We start from the raw sequence: 22160 nt of genomic DNA, 5'->3' as shown, positions 1-22160 counted from the left end.
GGTAAATTATTGCATGAGAATTTCATGCAACATATGGCTGACCTTTTTGTAAAGGAAATGCGATGAGATGACATTTGGTGGCAGTAACTATTTAACATGGGTCATGGACATTAAAGATTTTGTCGACCTGGAGCCTTGTTGCCACAGAAACTCCACCTGCATAAAATGTCATGGCTATTTATAAATAGCTAAGAATATGCATATTTGCATTTATGTGTCATCGCAATGGCTCGGTTCTCAAACTGAGTATGTAATGGATGATGAATATCCATTTTCCCTTTCAGCCTTCATTGAGGCGAGATATATTTTTATAAGCATCACATGAATGATTATTCATTCGTTGTCAGGACTTCGAGTCTGTTGAGGCTTATAATTGTGTTGTCTATAAATCAACACTAAGTTGAGATTATATGATAGGGCAGTCTCAGATCTTGATCTGATTATATGTCCTTACTGCACTTTACATTCTCCTATGATGGTAAAACAAATATCATCTTTATTTCAGGGTAAAAATATGATGAACTTCTTGTGAAGAATCAACTGGTACACCCCAACGGGTGCTATACCATTACCTGAAATTTGTGCTAGTGCTTACAGTACTAAGCAATTTTGTGGTTAGAGAACCATGAGGAGTTGAACGTAAAGTGGAAAAAAAGACAAGCAGAAATGGAGTGTATATCTCGCAAAAGAATGGATCATTTAAATGATCACAATGACAAACTCTCAAGTTTGTCAAAATGGTGGTTGTACGAAATATCGTACCAATGATTACCAGTTGGTCAAGTATTGGGTTAATCATACCACCGGACCACTTGAGGCAAATGATTTTAATGGGATAAGTTTGAAGTTTTACTTCAAAAGGAAACAACCAGAAAATATTCTGGCATGGTAAAGGAGAATGAACTCCTCTACATTGATGATATGCTTGTGGAATGATATACCCAAGATATTTCGGAGATCTCGTGTAGTCTCATAGTTATCCCTAAATATCATTAGCCTATAATTGTACTACTACATGTAGTATAAATTGCAACATCTTGTCCATTGGACATGATAGTTGAGGAAATTGAGTATATGAATTAGTTCAAACTCAATCTTGTTGCATACACAATAATTTTTCCTCCTTTATCATCATGGTATTGGATGATTAGAGAAATTATTGGCAATTCTGTTGGTCACAACTTGACAAGTTGCAATATTCCCAACAATCATCAGATTGTTTTGTGCACTGCATGTGACATTGGGGAATTAATTTTAAGGCACTCTCACCTTAAATTTGAAACGAGCCAGCCAATATTCTTGATTGCATTCAAGAATATGTTTGGATTATTCAACCATTATCTGGGTTATGTTGATACTTCATGATGTTAATAGATGCATCTAAAAGATGGTCTTAGATGAGTATCATCCACACAAACCATGTGTTTACTGAATTAATTGCTCAAAATGACGAATTTAGAGCAAATTACCCTAAGGGATAATTCCATTGGAATGCAAATGTCGTTGAAGATTGATTCATGAGCATTCAATGGTTATATTCAGTATATAGTACATAACCATAATGGTTTGGCTTCATCTCTTATGAAAGAGATTCAATATTGCTTGGCCAATGTTGCAGAATTGTGATTTACCAACATTTTATTGATGGTAACATGCGGTCTCACACTCCGCATATTTGGTCTAAATAAGATCAAATGATACTGCACCCCCTTGCAGTTTGTACGTGGAAATAAGTGAAATATTTCCCATCTGCGGTAATTCGGTTGCATACCGATATCACCACCCCAGCGTATATCATGGGCCTTCATATATGGTTGGGATCTATGTGAGGAATAACTATGGTATGATCGTTAATCCGTCGAATACCTTAACCCTATGAAGGGAGTTATTTGCAGCCCATACGCTGATTGCTTTTGCAATAAGAACATTTTCTGGCATTAGGGGGAGATATGTACCACAAAGAATGCCAGGAAATGGATAATAAATGTCATAGAAATTTTGTCCACGTACTTAAGAATCTGAACTTGAGGTCCAGGTTATGACAAATTTGCAGCATATTGCAAATAATCTGCCAAGTATATTTACTGATGACAAAGGTGTCACTATGGTCAAGTACCAGAGAGAGTGGAGGTACCTAATAAACCACTCGTCTCCCTATATGAGAGCAAGAGGGGGAGAATTCTGGTTGCATGAGATTAAGTTCTCATATGTTTCACTGGAAACAGAGGAGAATGACCCCTCGATCAGTAAATATGATTCAACCTTGGGTTGAATGACACCTGAGGGATGCGCGGCATCCAAAGTCCAACACATATGTGCACACATTTTTAGGTGTTGGGACATCGAAACACCTTGACTCCATTGTCGTGGGAAATCACAAGGAGTTAAGAGGCGTAATAAGAATTCCACGATGATATTGATTCATGAGAATCGTATATGAGAAAGTCTACATATGTCGACATAAACTTCTTCTCGAGAATTGCTAGAATCCTTTTGGGCCCTGAACCAAATCCATGGAGAGTGTTGTTGCACTTGTATTGGTTCAAATGAAAGGAAGCAATTAAGGAAGAGTGGCACTTGCTCATCAAGAGAGAGGTATATACCATTGTAAAACCTGCTCCTCATAAGTATCTTCTAGAGGGAAGAGAAGTGAATTTTCGTTTGGAATGAAAATAAATGAGGTGGTGAGAAAGCGAGGCTTGTAGCACAAGGGTTTTCGCAGAGACCCGACATCGGTTACGATGTAGCATGCCTTCTTGGTATGAGTGGAATTATATTTCGATACTGAATGTTAATGGCAGTACAGATCCATACGGTCGATGTATGTAATGTCTACATACTCCCGTGGGTCAATTAATTTGGATGTATATATTGAAGTCATTGAATGACTCAATATTCTGAATCCAAAGGTAAATCGCAACATGCATGTGTGAAACTTCTGAAGTCATTCTATGACTTGAAGTAGTCGGAGAATTGTGTGGTGCAACCGACTAAGTGAGCTATTCCTTGACAAGGATTACTCTCATACTAATGATTGTTGACGTGTATTCATGAAGAAATCCTGGATTGGATTTTACATCACCTTAATTTGTGGTGTCGATGATCTTATCATCAAAGTCTATATAAGACATGAAATACACACAATCATGTTAAGACGGATATTTGGGTTAAACCAAATTATGCTAAGTTTATGACTTGAGCATATCTCACTAAGATATCAGTCTTCATATATTCGAAATTATTGGAGAAGTTCAATATGGATATATTATATCAAAGACACATATGGTCATATTATACCTAATATGGGACACAAATCCTTGAGACATAGGGGAGATGGTGAAGTGATAGTGAGGCATGAATTGCCATATCTAAATACCATCGAAGCACTCATATATCTTGCAAAATATGTCAGGCCTGACACTATAGTTTTTGACAATTTATTGAGAGTGCAATTCCCTGAAAGGTATAAGGTTTGTGTAAGGAATATCCTGGGATATATCCAGGGCACAAAGGGTCTTGATCAATTCCATCCGGAAAATCAAGATGGGACCATGGTTTGATATATTGATAGTGGCTAATTATCTCATCCCACAATGCCATATCAGAGACTGGGTTTGCTGGAAGAGTACTTTGAAGGAAGTATTCAGAATAGACTCTAAACGAGTCCCTCCAGTGATCATTCTATTTCATTTGAAGCATCAGAAAATGTGGATGACTTCATAGAATGATTGGCCACATGTGAAATCATGTGGAGATTATCATTATCTACCAAGATAATGTCACTTGTATTGCTTATGGGTTATATTTATCCTTGTGAATTACATAAATGTAAGAGGATAATATGCAAACAGATTATTGTGATATTCACAATATCTCTATGAATGTTTACATTCCAGAACTAGGTTCGTGGAATTGGTATGAGATATTCTTGAGGTTTGCAAAGTTCAGGGGGAGTAAAATCCCAAGTTATAACCCGTTGGTGATCCTCAAATCACTCATATTGTACTCTTTTTCCCTTTATGAGTTTTCCATGATGGTTTCTCATATAAGGTTTTTAACGAGACAATATAAATACAAGTGCGGATATATGCTATATTGGTTTCTCCTTATATTTTTCCCATTGGGTTTTAAAGGAGTTTTCGATGGCATATGATTATAAGGTTTCTCCTCAATTTTTCCCACTGGGTTTTTGGAAGAGTTTTCAGTTTGCAATATACATATGACGAATTGATCAAGGGGGAGTATTGAGAAATAAAAATATGATCAATTATATGGAAGGGATGCCTCCCAGGAGGTGTCTGTTGGGGAAGAGGTGTCTCCCCAACACACCCCTTCACCATGTATATAAGTGGGTCTCCCACATTGCAATGGAACTAGAGGATCATTTGTGTCTCTTCTTTGTCTCCTTTACTTTAATATACTACAACAAGTGAGAATCAATCCATGCATTTGGTTATGCATAACGCAAGTGATGACGTTTGACGTATTAGCAGTATCGTGTTGGTTGGACGAGTAAAGTGTTTGTTTATTGCAGCATGGCTGCTTCGAGGATGGAGATTGGAGACTCCATGGTCATATGGTCCTACTCCTGCCTCAACGGAAAGCAGCCGCGTGTGATCATGTACGGGTCATCCTGAGGTCGGTACGCGTGCAACGGCGCCGCATGGACAACAGCGGCAAGCTGAAGGGGCCGAATCCGAAAGGTCACTCACATGCGTTGTGAACACCGAATTAGGTCACATGGTGCTATACGTGCGCTGAGCTAGATATAGGAACGCCTGGACGCGCTCAGACATGCCTGCCACATAGAATTGACCGCGAGAGCCTGCACCAATTCTATAGAACACCTCCCCTCTCCTTGCCCGGCCATCCATGTTTCTCTTCTCCTTTATTCCTCGTCCGCACAGCCGCCACTATAGTTCCCCACCATCGTTCATCCGCTAGCATCCCCAGCCCAAAAATACGCCACAACGCCACCGGAGGCCCCAGCCCACCCACCGCGCCGACCCAACCGCAACCAATCAAGGTCGTCGTCCTAGTACATCCTACTCCCTCGGATATACACCTCGCGCACTATGTGTTCGATGAAACGTCCGAGCCGATTTTTTATTCTTCTTGTTATATCTAGGTCACAGATGGATTCGTTGTAGAATGATGACTATGAAAACGCCAACCTTGACAAAGTCATATTCAACGAGTTCATCGATTTGTCGGATTCGAACGACGAAGATGCTGAAATGATCATGATGATGATGATGATGATGAGTATCCAAGAGAAGCCGGAGAAGGTATAGGAGCACTTCCTGAACTTTAAGGGTTTCATAAAGGACCGAAGAGTTATTCCCCGGATAGGATTTTCGGTGCACGGCTTTTATACACAGACTACTTCACGGCGGACCCAACATACTATGAAGGTTTCTTTTGATGTCGCTTTGCAATGAGCAGAAATTTGTTCTTGCGTGTAGTGACTGCCGTGAAGAAGGCGGGTGACAGCTTCAAGCTGAGGAAGGATTGTTGCAGACAACTTTCTTTCTCTCTTTTGCAGAAATGCACAACTGCTCTCATGATGCTTGCTTACGGTAAGGCCGCAGATGCAATTTATATTGAAACCCAGATGGGGGAGACCACAGTTCTGAACATGACAGTGCAATTTGCACGCATTGTGGTGAAGGTGTTCGGACCAGAGTATTTGAGATAGCCAACTATGGAGAACACAAAAAGCTATTGGCAATTAGAGCATCAAGAGGATTTTCGGGTATGTTGGGTCCAGTTGATTGCATGCACTGGCAATGAAATGAGTGCCCAAAAGGTTTGCATGGGCAATACCAAGGCCATGTCAAAGAGGTCACCTTCATACTTGAAGCAGTGGCATCGAAGGATTTGTGAATTTGGTATGCTTTCTTTGGCATGCCAAGTCCATGCAATGACATCAATGTGCTCCAACGATCTCCCTTGTTCAATAGGCTTTGTGATGGGGGATCTTCACCGTGCAACTATATCGGCAACATACACAATTACAACATGGGTACTACCTTGTTGTTGGTATGTATCCTCAATGGCGGTGTTTGAATACCATATGCGATCCCCATGGAAAAAATCAAAGTCACTTTGCAACACTCCAAGAGGCGGTTAGGAAGGATGTGGAGAGGGCATTTGGAGTGCTTCAAGCTCGTTGGGGTATTATTCGTGGAGCTGCAATGATGTGAGAAGCGGAGACACTTTGGCAATTCATGACATGTTGTGTCACCTTACACAATATGATTGTCGGGGATGAGGGTAAAGGGGCAACCGACACATGATTTTGAGAAGCCCGATGTTCAGGTCCGCCACCCGAAACAATAGGCCGAGCATATTGTCAAACAATAGGCCGGTGTTCTGAAGATGCATCAACAATTTTAAGATCAGCAGATGCATATGCAACTTCTCAATAATTTAGTGAAGCATATGTGAATCCATGCTGGAAATCAGTAAACTTTGCTTTAATTTTTATAATTATGACTATAAACCATTTTTACGTTTGAACAATGTTTGGGTTATGTACTCGTAAGTGCGAATAATTGTATTTGTGTGCACTAATTATTTTGTCATGATGATCGATGTGCATCTATTTGCATTTATTTGATGTTTCGAAAGTAGAAATTATGGTTGCAAATTGAGTTATTTAAGGGCCGCCTGGTCATTGTCTGTTGGTGAGTCCTGGAGCGTCGCAGACGTTTATAGCCTTGCATTAGACAACTCCGGTTGTAGATGCCCTTACTACACGTATGCACGTACGGCTTATTTTAGTTCCGCTACAGGCGTTGAGCGGTGGTCTGGTTGGTCTGCGACAAGATCATTTTCGTCCTGGTAGTGAAACCTAGCCGCCGTCACCAGGAGAGCTGCTCCTTCCCGCACCGTCTTCTGTCGACTCTCCTCCACCGGCAACCTTTTGGTCGTCGGTGGTGAGGGGGGTCGCCGGATCCCGTGCGTGTGGATCATTTTAGCTTTAGGATTTAGGGCCCAAGAAACTTAGGATTTTGGATCGTTCGACATCTTGGCTTCGACGACAGTGACGGGATGCTGAATAAAGAAGCTCCGGATTCTTCTCCGGCGAGGCGATCGTCTCTATGGTCGGTGAAGGATCTGAGAACCAGTCTGTTCAAGCGGGGATTTCATGGCGGCGGCGGCATCCTTGTGGTGGACATGTGTCCTCAGGCTTCACCGTTGCGACGATGTCTGCCCCAACGTTGATGCGGAGCTTGGGAGGTAGTCGAAGAGCGGATATAGATTGTGGTCTGCATCAACGATATCTGGAAAACGGAACGTGTGCTGGGCTCGTGGTTCGTGGATGGCAAGTATGGTTTTCTCCTCCGACGCCTTAGTCATGTGGGATGCCAGATCTGGAGTTCAACGGCGTGTCCGGGGCGTTGGGCTGGTCTGATTCGTTCAACGGTAATGGTTTTGCCTTTGGCGAGCCAACTTGAAGGTCCACAAAGCTGCATATCAGCGATGGAGTCACGTCGAGATCGGGTGAGAAGGTGATCCGTCATTTTTTTTTCATTGGTGGCTGTTGTGGTTGTGCCGGAGGCAGATAACGAGTGTTGGTGTCAAGCTTAGAGACGTTTTGCTATCTTTTCAGATTTCTCGTGTTGGTCTTTATGTAACTTATATTTTAATCTCTATGATTGAATGAGACACATATTATCATGAAAAAGAAAATTAGCTCCGCTAGCTAGCTGGTGGGTGATGAGTCGTTGCGTGCTTGGAGTAGCATGGTCGATGGTTAGCAAATCTGTACACCTCGTTGACCCGTAATCCCGGCACGCAGTCGCCATCAAGCGTGGCCTGTCCTGGGCTATGGGAACGAAAGAAAGAAGGCAACAACTCTCTGAATGCATTTCGTTTTCCTTTTGGGTGAGCTCGTGCATGTTGGTTTGCAACAGACAAGAATTGGTCTAGAACGACGGCCGCTGCTTGCAGGGTGCGACCGTTCAGGTCAAGACGAGCAAATTATTGCGTTTGACATCGTCGTCGCATAACTGGAACGAAGTACTGGTCACGTAAAAAGACGGAGTACTGGATGCATGGATATACACCCAAAAAGTATAGAAAAAGACTAGCAAAAAAACCCGTGCGTTGCAACGAGAAAGAAAATAATACACGTTCTTAACCCAATAACCATGACTCAAGACCTTAATAGGCCCGCGTCTTTTAGTTTCACATGGCATCACATTTGTATTTCCTCTATACTCACACACTCGCTCGAAAAAAAAACCCGTGCATTGCAACGAGAAAGAAAATAACACACACTCTTAACCCAATAACCATGACTCAAGACATTAATAGGCCCACGTCTCTTAGTTTCACATGGCATCACATTTGTGTTGCCGACAGTGACCTCTGTGCTCACACAATGAAAACACGTTTGAATGTGGTTAGTCTTAATGTCTCTTTCTTTTGCGCGCGCGCACGTGCGCACACTCGCTTAGAATAAGATAAAAAGTATGTTGTTTTTTCCCCGCAAGGTTTTTCATAGTTATGTATGCATGGTTCTCGATGTTTTTTTCTCTCACTCTGGTTTTAATAGATGTTTATTTGCAATTTGAATCACCGACGGTACAAAAAAAACAGACCGTACACTATATATTAAGTTTGCACCAAAAATTATATTTTAGCAATATTTGACAGCTAAAAATAACTTCATATTTAGATTCTACATATTTTTCTAATCAAGTTTCATATATAACATGTTAAAATTTAAGTTACGGTTTAAAAGATATGAATAATCTTATTTTACATAAACTGTAGATTAATTAACCGAAACGTCAAGGGGTTTTCTGTTAAAACTAAAAAACCGTTTTGGCTGACTTAAATATGGACGGCGGGTTGATTGTCTAAAACGTCAGGGGGTTTTCTGAGAAAATGAGAAAGACGGTTCGGTTATAACTTAAACATGTACTGCGGGTTGATTTACAGAAAAATGAGGGGTTTATTTGTAAAATGGCGTGACGGACGACCAGAAACAATCCATGCTTTATTAGTATATATAGGTAAGATAAGATAATAAATACTCCTTTCGTCCCATCATAAGAGTATTTTTGACACCACACTATATGAATGCATTTGCATGAGATACAGATGTGGCCTACCAGGAGGCATGCATTGACGTCCCGTAGTGTTGGGCAGGCCTATTGGACGCGCCCGTACGTGTGTCACTGTAGCTCATTGATCTTCCTGCGTGTGGGCAAGGCCTTCTATCCCGCAGCGTTTGAGCTGACATGGCTGAAACTTGAGGTCTCGTCGTGTCGGGCACGTCTATCTAGTAGACCATTTACACACTGCTTACTAGCTAGGCTCCTACTGGTACCAGCTTCTGTTTGCAACGCAATGGCATCTGCGGCGAGAGCTTCTAGCATTTTCTGCAGCCTTGGCTTGGTAGCCCATACTATCACTTACACTTACATGTACGTACTCGTCGTCGCGCTGTAAAGGATGCTGTCCAGATCGAGCTAGTGCACTCCAAGCTTGAGAGTGGATTTTGTACCATGCACGGGACCTCTGATGCATGCATCCACCACCTCATTTATTATTTTGTGGGACCAATGACATCATCTATGTTGTTTTCTCTATTCATTAAGTTTCATTCAAATAAATACTCCCTCCGTTCCTAAATACTTGTCTTTCTAGACATTTTAAATGACTACTATATACGGATGTATGTAGACATATTTTAGAGTGTAGATTCACTCATTTTGCTTCGTATGTAGTCACCTGTTGAAATGCCTAGAAAGACAAGTATTTAGGAACGGAGGGAGTAGATGTCTAATGTATGTTGAAGTGAAAGTTTGATTTACATTCTGTTTGCATAATTGTTTTTTTCGACAAGATTTTTAAAACAAGACTAATATTGAGTATATTTTTTGGAAATTAGTTTTTAGACAACTAAATAACCATGCTTCAAACTTGTTTCGTACAATTGTTTTAATTCCATGCAATTTTTTTAATAATGTTGCATTCTATTTCGCAAAGAAAAAAATGTAACTATTACACTATGGCTCGCCGTGTTCCGTTATGTATCATAATATTACATTGTCTGCCAATGTGTATCAAATTGATTCTTCTTAATTTTACAGTCTTTCATCATGTTTCAGAACATGGATTTTCAAACTTGTTAAAATATATTCAAAACTGGTCTCGTTTTAAAGTTTTTGTTGTCATAAACACAAATATGCAAACAGGTCATAGATTAAACTTTTGATTTAAAAGATAAAGTAGATTTTAACTTGGAAATAGAATTAAAAAGTATGGGATGGTGAAGCCTAGCCAGGATAGTGTGCTTTCATGTGTCAGAGAAAGATGTAACAAGTATCAGCAGCATTAAACCATCAATGCATGGCATCGGATCTTCAAGAAAAATCAACGGCTCTCCCATGCACGGTACCTCCCGTGCATGGGAGAATTGCTTTTCTCCTCCAAGGTTCAGTGTACTCACTCGCAAAAAAAGGTTCAATGTACTCCGTCCGTCTCTCGGTTATCTGCACCTCCGGTCCATATGAGAAATCAAGGCGCAGCGCTGTCATGCATGGACTTATCGTCCTCAAGTTGCCTATATATATCGTCCAACTTGCGAGAGCAGTGACAATTAGCCGTCTGTTTCACCATCATTGTATGTAGATAGACTGTGACTCGTGCGGATCACCTTGTACCCAGACTGCGAGACGTGCGGATAATCGGTGGATCTCTGCATGCCTCTCCGTATGCACATGTAGCTGCTGTAGGAGCATCGACCTTTCACGCGCCGAGACAAAAATCAAGGCACGTAGTCAAACGAACATCGATGTCAAGAAACATGTAGCTAGTACGAAATACTATTGGTGAACCCTGCAGATTGCCCTGGCTGGCTTGGACGGTACCGGCGACCGACTGCACGCCGACGATAAGCACGGCCGCCGGCCAGCATGGCGTGTGTAGCCGTTGCCCGCGCTTGCCGCCGACAAGTTATCACGGACTGCATCTACGTCGCCTTCACGAACGCGACGGCGCCACCCCAGTTTTTGCCTGTGTACGTGCTCTGCAATATCCGCTGTCTCGACCTCTCCTTGTGCACGCACAGGGAGGTGCGGTGCCCGTGTAGTGCACAGCTGGCTCGGTACATGTCTGATGTATCTATCGTTCCATTTGCCTCTACGAACCAACGCAGCTTATTTTCAGCTACCACTGGCTAATCCATGCGCGATATCTTCTTTCTCTGATTTGCAACGGCGAGCATGTGAAGCTAGGGAGTGGAAGAAGGGCCGGCGTGCATACAATTTCGTTGGGTTGACTGAAAGCTGATTTGAAGTCAAATCACAGGCGGCGCCCCAGAAGATGGGATTGGGCATTGGGGCTTGCTAGCTCCATCGTTGACCATTCCGTCCACACCGGCCGTCTCCTGCTTGTGTGAAGTCAAAGACAGAGCGCCCGTGCCGCAATGCATTGGTGCTTATATAGATTAATGCTTCTCGATGAGGTGCTAAGCACATTAAAAAAATAGCAATTAAAGCCCTCAATGCATAGGTGCTTAGTTTGTTGGTGCTAAGCGGTCTTCATTTAATGATTTTGCATCTAAAGTTCTTCATTCATTGATGGAATTTTTTCATTTAAGTCTTTTGCCTAGGTTCTCGCGCTTAGCATTATTTTTTCCTGAGGTCACCACACTCATCTCTCTTCTTTTAATTACCTTGTCACATTAGACTTTTTGCCTACATGGCAGCCTTAGCACCTGTATAAGGTGGAGCATTGGGAGAGGTCTGAGGCCACTTGCAATGCATAGGTGCTTAGGTAAGGTGTTAAGCATATTAAAAAGTTTAGTAACTAACGTCCTCAATGCATAGATGCTTCACTTGTTGGTGCTAAGCTCCCCTCATTTAATGCTTTAGCAACTAAAAACTATTTCATGCATTGGTCGGTTTCCTTCATTTAATTGCTTTTGTCTAGGTTCATGGGTTTGGCATTGGTTCTTCCTGGGGTCATCAAACTTACCTCTCTCCTCTTTATTATCTTACCACATCAGATTTTTTGCCTCATGGCAGCCTTAACACATGTACAAGGTGGAGCATTGGGGAGGGACTGAGGCTTTTGACACCATATTTTGACACGGAAGAAAACATTATTAAGGTGGCCTTAAATGAATAAGTGTTATGCATGAATAAGTCGTGCTGTCAACATAAACATATTTGAAGTTTGGGCCATAGCCATTCGATTTCATCTTGAAGGCTGATTTTGTGTTCGAAGTACTGATTTTCCATCCAGAACACTGTTCGGCCAATTACACCTTCAAGACGGCCTCATATGAGAAAATGTTCTACTTGAATTGTCTTTATCTCGTCAAATCGATTGATTTTGATATTAAAATCATCCCAATCCAAGTTCGCATGCAAAATTTAGAGGCAACACTCTGCGGACCGGTCTTGAGTGAAAAAGTGACACGAGGGACTAGACATCCACCTAGGTGATGTCTGATGGGTCGTGTCAGTTATTCGGCCTTTGACAGTTGAATGAAACTTGCCGGCGAAAAGATTGTTGGCTGAGTAAAAAGCTTGCCGGTGAAAAGCTTGTCGGCGTGAAAACCTTGTCGACCAAGTGAAAAGCTTGCTGGCGTGAAAGCTTGTCGGCGTAAAAAAACTTGTCGGGAAAAGCCTTGCTGGCATGGAAAGCCTTACCGGCTAACTAAAAAGCTTGCTGGCATGAAAGCTGGAATTTCCTAACGGACGCTCGCTGTGTCAAGTTGTCGTTCCTTCGCATAGAGGCGAGTGACCTGGCGACCGAGATGGGCCGACCCAAATTTTTCAACATACCCACACGCTACAGTATCTGGTTTTGGGAACCTTCTAGAAGGTTCCTGAACCGGTTTTTACTGCTTCTTTCTTTTTGGGTTTTAGGTTTCTTTTTTTACTTATACGTTACTTATTTCAATTTTCCTATTTCTTTTCTAATTACTTTTTCTTCTAGATTTTTTTGTTTCTATTTTTTCAGATTTCAAAATGTGTTGAAAAATTCAAAAAAGTGCAGAAGTTCAAAAAACTTCCCTGATATTAATTTTTTGCACAAATTCAAAATAATCTTGTTTCTAAAAATTGTTCGCATATTTGAAAAAGTATCCCCCTTTTAAAAACAGTTCTTTTTAAAAAATCCCAAATTAAAAAATATTCGCAAATTTCAAATAACGCCACTTCCTAAAAAAAATACATAGTCTCAAAATATGTTCACATATGCAAAAAAGGTCCCTTTTATAAAATGTCCATGTTTTCAAAAAATGATACGTTTTTTCAAATTTTCTTCACTAATTCAAAAAATCCATTTTTTTGCAGATTGAAAATTTTGTTCACATCTTAAAATTAAAATATGTTTGTGATTAAAACAAAATTAAAATATGTTCCTGTTCTCAAAATTTGTTCACAAATTCAAGTTTTTTTCCTTTTTCTGAAAGGTGTTCACAAATTTAAAAATTGTTTGCATTTTTTCAAAACTTGTTCGTGATTGTCAAAAACTGTTCTGCATTAAAAAGATGTTCTTGTTTTTTCAATATTTACTCACAAATTCAAAAAACGTTCATGTTTTTAATTATTTCACAATTCAAAAAATTGTTAAATTTTTTATAAAAAATTGTACTTGTTTATCAAAATTGATTCTAATTCTAAAAAATGTTCCTGTTTTTAAATATTTGTCCACAACTTCAAAATTGTTCCTGTTTTAAAACTTTGGTTACGGATTCAAAAAATTGCTAAATTGTTTTTTAAAAATCGTGTGTGCTCTTTAAAAAGATGTCGGACTTTTTAAAAAATTGATTCAGAATTTACAGGAAAAGATTGAGAAAAGGAAAAGTAATCCGATCTGCTTGATGTGAATAGTTCTAAAGTATTCGCATGGCCATTTGACCACCAATGTGAAACAAGGGTAGTGGCTAGCTACCTCTGTCTACAGGCCGCGGTCGCGAGCTTGAATCATTGGTGAACTGCCATTTTTGTTCATTTTTTACACCGTTTGCTGCCTGCGTGGGCCGGCCCAGTCAAGGGAGAACCTGTGCGAAGCCTCAACATTCTACCGCAGAATGCGGCACATAGAAAGTCCCGTGAAAGCTTGCCGGTGTGAAAGCCTTGCCGGCAAAAAGCTTGCCGGCCAACTGGGAACTGTCAAAGCCAATCCGATTAGAAGTTAAAGATGGGCAGAAAAGATTATCTAGATGGCCTGAGATGAAAAAGTGTTCTACACGGATGTTGTGCGCATCGTCAAAACGGTCAACTTTGCTTTCTAGAGTCATCATCATCTGAATTAGTATACGGCCAGCAAGGTTGCTACAAAACTCGGACACACACGAAAACTGTATGACCGAGTCCGACTCGAAGTTAAAGGTGGGCCCGTAGTGTATTGAAGATGGCCTCTAATCCATAAACGTTCAACAGGAAAGTTGTTAGCCTCGTCAAAATTGTTAAATTTTCTTTTGGACCCATCTTCATCCGAGGCCGTTTGCGGCCTATGAGACTCAAAAACCGAATTGATATCTCAGACTTACCTATATCGGAGTTCGGGTAATTTTGGAAAGATTTGAACGGGATTTGGAATCCTTTTCTTGTACGCGAAGTCCAGCCGCCTCATAAATGGAAGACAGGTGACAGCCGATTGAACAACACAATCGAACAAATCAATATACCACTTTTTCATCTATGTTTTATCTATCCATCGTTTTTTCTCTCGTTTTTCGCTGTTCTTCGTTTTTGAGAGCTGCGAATTCTGACGCTCTAGGGGCAAGCGAATCGACCTAGGGCAGCCCATAGCCGCTACACTCCCTAACGGGATCCCTCCCGGGCGTGTGGGGTTTTGGGTCTTCAAAAGCGTCTGCCGGCTGGCTTGCGTATCGCACTGCCGGACGGAACTCCTTTGACGTGAGCTGTAGTGCATCATCCCCGGCGTCAAGGGTACACATGACGTATTCGTGTGTCAACACACTTTTTGGCGACTCCGTTGGGGGCAAAATATCAAGAATCGTCATCAACCATGTCTATTCTTCCCAAGCCCTCAGAAGTTGATGCCGATAACATCATTAAGCCTAGTCTTGATGAACTATCGGAGGAACATCGCCAAGCCTATGAAACGCACAAGAAGCAACGTGAAGAGGTTTTTGAGGCACTCAAGAAGAAGCATGAGGAGGAGGATTTGGAGGCATTTCTTGCAAGTTTCAAGAATGACCGTCAAGGCAACATCACCCCGATTGGAAACATCATTTTTTCTCCTCTCGTTGACTAAAAAGATGAAATCAGTCTGAGTAATGTTTTTTCTCCAGAGCAAGTGGCTGTGATTGAAAGTCTTGTTAGTAAGGGTAATGTGATGACATACAATTCTTTCGTAGCAAGTGCTAATGCTCAGAAAAATTTGCCTCCGTCATCTAGTGTTACTGTTGGTATATGATGACCCACAAGTTTAGGGGATCTATCGTAGTTCTTTCGATAAGTAAGAGTGTCGAACCCAACAAGGAGCAGAAGGAAATGATAAGCAGTTTTCAGTAAGGTATTCTCTGCAAGCACTGAAATTATCTGTAACAGATAGTTTTGTGATAAGTTAATTTGTAACAGGTAACAAGTAATAGAAGTAAATAAGGTGCATCAAGATGGCCCAATCCTTTTTGTAGCAAAGGACAAGCCTGGACAAACTCTTATATAAAGGAAAACGCTCCCGAGGACACATGGGAATTATCGTCAAGCTAGTTTTCATCATGTTCATATGATTCGCGTTCGGTACTTTGATAATTTGATATGTGGGTGGACCGGTGCTTGCGTACTGTCCTTCCTTGGACAAGCATCCCACTTATGATTAACCCCTCTTGCAAGCATCCGCAACTACAAAAGAAGTATTAAGGTAAACCTAACCATAGTATGAAACATATGGATCCAAATCAGCCCCTTACGAAGCAACTCATAAACTAGGGTTTAAGCTTCTGTCACTCTAGCAACCCCTCATCTACTTATTACTCCCCAATGCCTTCCACTAGGCCCAAACAATGGTGAAGTGTCATGTAGTCGACGTTCACATGACACCACTAGAGAAAAGACAACATACATGTCATCAAAATATCGAACGAATACCAAATTCACATGAGTACTTATAGCAATACTTCTCCCGTGTCCTCAGGAACAAACGTAACTACTCACCAATCATATTCATGTTCATAATTAGAGGGATATTAATATGCATAAAGGATCTGAACATATGATCTTCCACCGAATAAACCAACTAGCATCAACTACAAGGAGTAATCAACACTACTAGCAACCCACAGGTACCAATATGAGGTTTTGAGACAAAAATTGGATGCAAGAGATGAACTAGGGTTTGAGATGAGATGGTGCTGGTGAAGATGTTGATGGAGATTGACCCCCTCCCGATGAGAGGATCGATGGTGATGATTTCCCCCTCCCGGAGGGAAGTTTCCCCGGCAGAACAGCCCCGCCGGAGCTCTAGATTGGTTCCGCCAAGGCTCCGCCTCGTGGCGGCGGAGTTTCGTCTTGTAAGCTTGCTTCTGATTTTTTTTTCCAGGACGAAAGACTCCATATAGCCAAAGATGGGCATCAGAGGGCTGCCAGGGGGTCCACGAGGTAGGGGCGCGCCCAGGGGGTAGGGCACGCCCCCCCACCCTCGTGGATGGTGGGTGGCCCCCCTCTGGTACTTCTTTCACCCAATATTTTTTATATATTCTGAAACACGCTCCCGTGAAATTTCAGGACTTTTGGAGTTGTGCAGAATAGGTCTCTAATATTTGCTCCTTTTCCAGCCCAGAATTCCAGCTGCCGGCATTCCCCCTCTTCATGTAAACCTTGTAAAATAAGAGAGAATAGGCATAAGTATTGTGACATAATGTGTAATAACAGCCCATAATGCAATAAATATCAATATAAAAGTATGATGCAAAATGGACGTATCAGTATATCTGGAAACCCTAGTCCAACTTCACCTATTTCATCGGCACCTCCTATGCAACAAGAATATAAAATGTCGTTGAACTTTTACCCTAGTCAAACCAATCAGCGTGTGACTGCACCTACATATCCTAATCCTATTGTCAGTGTGCCCAATTAGGCGCCAATGCCGAAACACTTTGTCACACCACCCATAGGAACAAGCATATCTGGTTTTCCACCGACTTATGGTTTGGTGCCCATCCCATAGGTTGCACCACTAGCTAGTACTCAGGTTGCTCCTATGTCATTTCTATAAGCATCTTCATCTACCTCAGATCCAATTTTAGCTAATTAAGGGAGGATTTGCGTAATATGTTTCTAGAAACTTTCGGAAATGAGCCGAAAGTAAAGAGTCGTGTGTACCAAAAGCCTTATCCTGAGCAGTTTGATGAAGTTTTGTACCCTCCAGGTTATAAGGTTCCTGATTTTGTTAAAGTTAGTGGATAGGGCACAAAAACAACATGGGAGCATGTTAGTCAGTATCTAGCGCAGTTGGGTGAAGCGGGTTCCATAGAAGAATTGAAAGTGCGTTTTTTTCCATTATCTTTAACTGGCACCACATTTTTATGGTTTGCTGCTTTAACTCATTGTTCATTTCTCTTATGGTCGTAGTTAGAGAAAAAGTTTCATGATCACTTTTATAGCGGTGATAATGAGCTTAAGTTGTCACATCTTACATTGGTTAGGAAAAAACATGATGAATCGGTCACCGATTATGTTAAGAGATTTAGAGATATAAAAATGATGTTATAGCTTAGTGATAACTGAAAGAGACATGGCGGATCTTGTTCTTAATGGTTTGAAAACTCACATTAAAGAGAAGCTAGAAAGTTATGAGTTTTAACTATTAACGAATTCTTACAAAAAGCCTTGGCTCAAGAGAGTCGAAACAAAGAGGTTTATAGGTCTACAACCGGTCGTCCCAGAATGCATATGGTTGAGTATGGTGATGACAATTCGGACGATGAGGTTGATCTCTATACTAATGAATTACTTTGGTCCTCTAAGGCCAAACCTTATACATGTAATGCTCTTAAGCCGATTCGCACAAATCGTGATGTGGAGATGAAGTTTACTTTTGATATATCTAAGTGTGATAAAATATTTGAGGATCTGAAACGGCGTGCTTATTGCAAGTACCATCATTCATTTTCTCATGCTACTAATGATTGCAATGTCTTTCGATGACAGATACAATCGGCCATTAATGACGGATGATTGGTTTTTTCTTAGATGCAAGTTGATAAACAACCCTTCTCGTCAAACACCATGGACTTGGAAGGGAATAAAATGTTAATTCGGCCTAACATAGCCAAATGTATTAATACAAATAATGTTGTTATTGGTGAACATAGGAAAGGCAAGGAGGCCAACAAAGTCTTGGGAAGACAGGTTGTGCTTGATAAGTAACCCGATGGCAAGGTGGTATTGAAGATCACAACCAAAAATCCTGCACTCGGGGGGCAACCACAAATACAAGGGGATACTCATGCTAAATTTATCAAGCCAAGAATTCAGAAGTTGGCAAGTGGGAAAAGAATCAAGCTAAGCGCAAGCGAATCAAGCCAACTTTTGATATGTTGCTATCCAAATATGCCAATGAAGTGTTCGGTTCTAGCTCTAATCGGCCATCACGTTTGAAGCATTCAAGATCACCTCTAAAGTAAGAATTTCGATGCTATGCAAGGCCATATGGGTCTTGGGCACCGTCACCGTAGATGTTGCCACCCCATATGCGTCATATTACATGGGAGACTTCAATGGAGGTTGGGGCAGCCCCCAATGGCTCCTTAGGCTTTTCATATGGGCAGTGGCGGATGTACAGGGTGTCCAGGGAGGGCCGCGACCCACCCTGGGATTTTGAGATAGCTTATATACCTATAAGGGCATATTTATCCCTTAGTTGTTTTGGTGATTGATGAAAATGCTTTTGCGGACTAATCGTGTGCATTGAGTATTTCAGACATTTCATCACTAGGCACAAGACGATTTGGTGCCCCTCTAAGACTATTGAAGATGGCATTTCTCTATGTTTCTTTTTGGTGGATTTGAGTCGTAGGAAAGCCATACTATCAAGAGGGGGTCCACTTTGGAAAGGTTTGGGTGGAATCATCACGTACATGTCTACTCCTTTGCACCGCCTTTCCTTTGGCACTTCGGAGCATCCTCCATCTTTTCTTGTCTATGCAAAATGTCGTGTTTGCTAATCTGGGGCATGCGGGAGTACTGCTCCTAGGAGTGGTAGTACCGCAGGCCCTTGCGGTAGTACCGGCCTCTGGCACGGTAGTACTGCAAGTGCCCACTGTAGTACCGCTTCCTTTGAGCGGTAGTACCGTGCGCTCTGGCCAGGCTCAGCAGCTTGCGCGGTAGTAGGAGTGGATGTAATTTTTTACATCCGCACCCCGCGCGATAGTACCACTCCTGGCTTGTAGTACTACCGTGTTGGATTTTTGCATAGATCCCAACTCAGCGGAAGTTGCCACGGATGTATTTTTATATGTCCATGCCTTCCCAAAATCTGGACCATCCCTGCCTTGCGGTAGTACCGCAAGGGGGAGCGGTAGTACCGCGCCAGCGGTTGTGCCGCCCTCTGCTTCTTTGCATCTGGGCTGCTCTGGTTTCGGCTGCTCGGGCGGTAGTACCGTGTGCCCTTGCGGTAGTACCGTGCTACGCAGGTTGAGTTGGTGGATAACGATTGGATTTGTTCTTTGATACGTCTCCAACGTATCTATAATTTTTGATTGCTCCATGCTATATTATCTACTGTTTTGGACATTATTGGGCTTTATTATCCACTTTTATATTATTTTTGGGACTAACCTATTAACCGGAGGCCCAGCCCAGAATTGCTGTTTTTTTGCCTATTTTAGGGTTTCGAAGAAAAGGAATATCAAACGGAGTCCAAACGGAATGAAACCTTTGGGAACGTGATTTTCTCACCAAACATGATCCAGGAGACTTGGACCCTACGTCAAGCAACCAACAGGGAGGCCACGAGGTAGGGGGTGCGCCTACCCCCCCTCCCCCAGGCGCGCCCTCCACCCTCGTGGGCCCCCTGTTGCTCCACCGATGTACTTCTTCCTCCTATATATACCTACGCACCCCCAGACGATCAGATACGGAGTCAAAACCCTAATTCCACCGCCGTAACTTTCTGTATCCACGAGATCCCATCTTGGGCCTATTCCGGAGCTCCGCCGGAGGGGGCATCGATCATGGAGGGCTTCTACATCAACACCATAGCCTCTCCGATGAAGTGTGAGTAGTTTACCTCAGACCTTCGGGTCCATAGTTATTAGCTAGATGGCTTCTTCTCTCTTTTTGGATCTCAATACAAAGTTCTCCCCCTCTCTTATGGAGATCTATTCGATGTAATCTTCTTTTGCGGTGTGTTTGTTGAGACCGATGAATTGCGGGTTTATGATCAAGTTTATCTATGAACAATATTTGAATCTTCTCTGAATTATTTTATGTATGATTGGTTATCTTTGCAAGTCTCTTCTAATTATCAGTTTGGTTTGGCCTACTAGATTGATCTTTCTTGCAATGGGAGAAGTGCTTAGCTTTGGGTTAAATCTTGTGGTGTCCTTTCCCAGTGACAGTAGGGGCAGCAAGGCACGTATTGTATTGTTGCCATCGAGGATAACAAGATGGGTTTTTTATCATATTGCATGAATTTATCCCTCTACATCATGTCATCTTGCTTAAAGCGTTACTCTGTTCTTATGAACTTAATACTCTAGATGCATGCTGGATAGCGGTCGATGTGTGGAGTAATAGTAGTAGATGCAGGCAGGAGTCGGTCTACTTATCTTGGACGTGATGCCTATATACATGATCATACCTAGATATTCTCATAACTATGCTCAATTCTGTCAATTGCTCAATAGTAATTCGTTCACCCACCGTAAAATACCTATGCTCTTGAGAGAAGCCATTAGTGAAACCTATGGCCCCGGGGTCTATCTTCATCATATTAATCTTCCAATACTTAGTTATTTTCATTGCTTTTATTCTACTTTGCATCTTTATCATAAAAATACTAAAAATATTATCTTATCATATCTATCAGATCTCACTCTCGTAAGTGACCATGTAGGTATTGACAACCCCTTAGTGTGTTGGTTGCGAGGATTTATTTGTTTTGTGTAGGTGCGGGACTGGCGCGTAGCCTCCTACTGGATTGATACCTTGGTTCTCAAAAACTGAGGGAAATACTTACGCTACTCTGCTGCATCACCCTTTCCTCTTCAAGGGAAAACCAATGCAAGTGCTCAAGAGGTAGTAAGAAGGATTTCTGGCGCCGTTGCCAGGGAGGTCTACGCAAAAGTCAACATACCAAGTACCCATCACATACCCTTATCTCCTGCATTATATTATTTGCCATTTGCCTCTTGTTTTCCTCTCCCCCACTTCACCCTTGCCGTTTTATTCGCCCTCTCTCTCTCTCTATCCCCCTCTCTTTCTCTATTTGCCTCTTTTTGCTTGTTTCTTGTTTGCTTGTGTGTTGGATTGCTTGCTTGTTTCGATGGCTCTTCCCCGATTTTGTGATCTTCACCTTAAAAGGTTAGAAGAAATCAAAAGCAACGTTAGGAGTTTTATGGTCTTGCAATTTGAGCATAATAGTTTCTTTAGAAACGAGCTTAAGGAACAAAAAAGCTTTATGAGTTATATGAATAAAGAGCTTGATGATATGTCTAAAGAATTTTATGGTTTGAGATCCCAAATTGCTTGTCTTGAGAAGTTAATAGCTGACGTTTCGGATAAGCAGGCTACCTTAGTTAATAAGATGGCCACTAAACCGGAAGACCATGATAATAAAGATGAAGATCTAAAAGTTATTGATGTGTCTCCTATTAAATCTTTGTTTTGCAATATGAATCTTGATAATGATGGGACTGAATATGATCCACCTTTACCTAGAAGGCGTTCCAAGTATTCGGAGTTTTTAGATCTTGATGCTAAAATTGATAAAAGTGGGATTGAAGAGATCAAAACTTTAAATATTGATGAACCCACTATTTTGGATTTCAAGGAATTTAATTATGATAATTGCTCTTTGATAGATTGTATTTCCTTGTTGCAATCCGTGCTAAATTCTCCTCATGCTTATAGCCAACATAAAGCTTTTACCAAACATATCGTTGATGCTTTGATGCAATCTTATGAAGAAAAACTTGAGTTGGAAGT

Source organism: Triticum urartu, chromosome 6 (assembly GCF_003073215.2).
Source record: "Triticum urartu cultivar G1812 chromosome 6, Tu2.1, whole genome shotgun sequence".
Classification (NCBI taxonomy): Eukaryota; Viridiplantae; Streptophyta; class Magnoliopsida; order Poales; family Poaceae; genus Triticum; species Triticum urartu.
Note: the sequence above shows the minus strand (reverse complement) of the source record.